Source organism: Castor canadensis, chromosome 1, assembly GCF_047511655.1.
Source record: "Castor canadensis chromosome 1, mCasCan1.hap1v2, whole genome shotgun sequence".
NCBI classification, from domain to species: domain Eukaryota; kingdom Metazoa; phylum Chordata; class Mammalia; order Rodentia; family Castoridae; genus Castor; species Castor canadensis.
This window is the reverse complement of record NC_133386.1, coordinates 185485147-185487977: the sequence shown is the minus strand read 5'-3', so window position 1 is coordinate 185487977 and position 2831 is coordinate 185485147. Positions and strand designations below refer to the sequence as shown.

Genomic DNA, 2831 nt, shown 5'->3' with positions numbered 1-2831 from the left:
TTTTAAAATAATAGAAAATATTACAGAAAGTTACTTGAATTTTAGCCATAGAAAATAAACTGATATATACAAATGTGCCCAGCAGAGTTCTCTTCTGAAAATTAGAAATGAATTCAAAGTTCCCTTTCCTTACCATTATCGGGCAGTGTGTCACATTAGTTAAGAATATGTTCTAAATATCAGCATGGTCCGGACTCGGGCTCATTACCGCGTTGTCTTTTATTCTTCCCCTTTCAATATGCTGCCTCCCAGGTGAAATGGAGGTATAAACTATGCTTACGTCATGTGAGTGTAAGAAACATTGATGCTCAGTATCGATACTTTATGCTTATTATTTTTATTATAAGGAAAGTATGTAAATCCACTTGCATGGGTAAGGCTAGCAAGACAAGCCATGAGTTTTTACGATTTTGAGATATACAAAAAGTGGTCCCAGCTTAAGTTTTCTATACTTACTCACTTTTATTTTTGTATTCTTCTACAGTCTATGAATTTTTTTCTCTCTATTTTTCTTTGTCTTTTTATTTTTCTTTGTCTTACAATTAGTACTTCCTGAGATCATCTACAGTAACCTTTTGACCTTTTCTTCAGCTGAATGAATATTTGGCTTTAGGCACATTTATTTTTCAACTGGAAGAATTTTCCTACTGCACATTTTCCTAATGGCAGTTTTCATCTGGTCATTTCTGAGGGTATAGATTAAAGGATTTAACATAGGAGTTATGATCATGTAGAATACAGCAACTGCTTTATCACTGGGTAAAGTAGCAGCAGGTCTCAGGTACACAAACATGCAGGGTACAAAGTATAAGATGACCACTGTGATGTGAGAGATCAAAGTCGATAAGGCTTTGCGCCTTCCTTCCAAACTGTGGGTCTTCAGAGACCACAAGATGGCCACATAGGAGACCAGCAGAAGGAGGAAGATGAACATACAGATAAACCCACTATTGGCAGCAACGAAGAGCCCCAGAGTGTGGTATCAGTACAGCCACTTCAAGCAAAGGGTTCAGATCACACATGAAGTGATCTATGACATTAGGACCACAGAAAGGTAATGGTAAGATGAACAGAATCTGTATAGCTCCATGAAGAAAACCTCCCACCCATGACACTCCCACTAACAGGCTACACACCTGCCAGTTCATGATGGTTGCATAGCGCAAGGGCTTGCATATGGCCACATAGAGGTCATAGGCCATCACAGTGAGCAGTATAGCTTCAGCTCCTCCAAACAAATGTTCTCCAAAGACTTGAGTCATACATCCATTGAAGAGGATGGTCTTTTTTCCATGGATTGAATCTACAATCAGTTTAGGGGTACTGACAGAGGAAAGGCATGCATCAAAAAAGGAGAGCGAGGCCAGGAAAAAGTATATAGGAGATCCCAACAGTGGGATCCATAACTTTCAGTTATGGTAACCACGATGAGCACATTTCCTGTCATAGAGATGATATAGATGACCAAAAGCATAGCAAATGTGATTTTCTGCATCTTTGGATTCTGGGCAAGCCCCAAGAGAACAAACTCTGTCACGTTGTTCCTATTCTCCATCTACTTCATGAGAAAGTTATTATATTATCTGAAAAAATTAATACAAACTTGAATTTAATGTACTGTTGGACTGTGAAATCAAATGAGTCTTTGTCTTTTGTGAAATTATTTTTTGAGATGGAGAAAACTGTTTTTAATTCTTGAAGATTTTCCAAATTTACTCTTGAGTGCAGATTGTATGAAAAGTATACGCAGGAAGAACTTTTTAAACACACAAGATACAAGCCCATCTAAGTAAACATAACAGTCTGACACAACTCAGAGCCTCAATGAAATTGGTGATTGCACACATATCACAATTAAGATCTCCAAAAGGAGGTAGAAACTGGAGTGGTAGATGATGGCTATTAAGATCATGGGTGGTGGTTGGTAGTAGCTGGAGGATGGTAGATGACGGCTGTTAAGACATTACTGTATGGCAAAGAAATTTTGCCCTATCTTCTTAGGAAATGAACAGCCAAGAAAGGTGATTGAGAATATGAGTGGAAGGCTGACAAGGAATTTGAGGAAAGGGGACTGTTGGATTATACGTAAATAAAGTAACTTATATACTTATATAATATATATATATATATAAATTAACATCTTTCTGTATCTTGAATGGAGCCAATTAAGGCTTACTAATATATGGTAGCAGAGCACAATGGCCCTGTTTGTATAATGTTTACAAATGGTAATATAAGGAATGTCAGGATCACAATGATGGAAATGTAAGGAAATGATAGAATAGTACTTTCATAATACTTGATGAGTATAGGTAATAACTGTAATAATCAATAATAAAAATAGTTTCAGTGTATGGTATGGTACCAATTGTTTGCCCACGTTATTCCTATTAGTGGATGGAATTATTTAATACATTTTACATACAGAAAAATGACCACAGAGACTAAGTACATTAGTAGTATTAATAATCTCTCAACACTTAATGTTTTAGCAGATACTTGCTGATTTCATTCTCACTATAAAGTGTAGATGTTTGTAAACTTATTTTATCAGTAATAAAAGCTCATAGAAGTTAAGAATCCAACTTACAAATGACAGATCCATATATATTTATATATACATTATATATATAAGGTTATTGTCCATTTTTATTTTTTGATTTTTGTATTCCTGAACTTCATATTATTAAACTTCATATACTTCAATATCTTGAAGTTTAAGAATTCATAGCCTTAATTCTTACACCCATATTTTCCAGTTGTAAACTTGTGAATTAGAAATTATTTTTTGCAGGACCATAATAATTTAAATTACTTTAATTCTACATCAG

At 35.0% G+C, this 2831-nt stretch overlaps 1 pseudogene; it reads right to left on the bottom strand.

The window, feature by feature from the left end:
* Positions 1–619: 619 nt before the first annotated feature.
* Positions 620–1555, bottom strand: LOC109676681 (olfactory receptor 4C46-like; annotated as a pseudogene).
* Positions 1556–2831: the final 1276 nt, after the last annotated feature.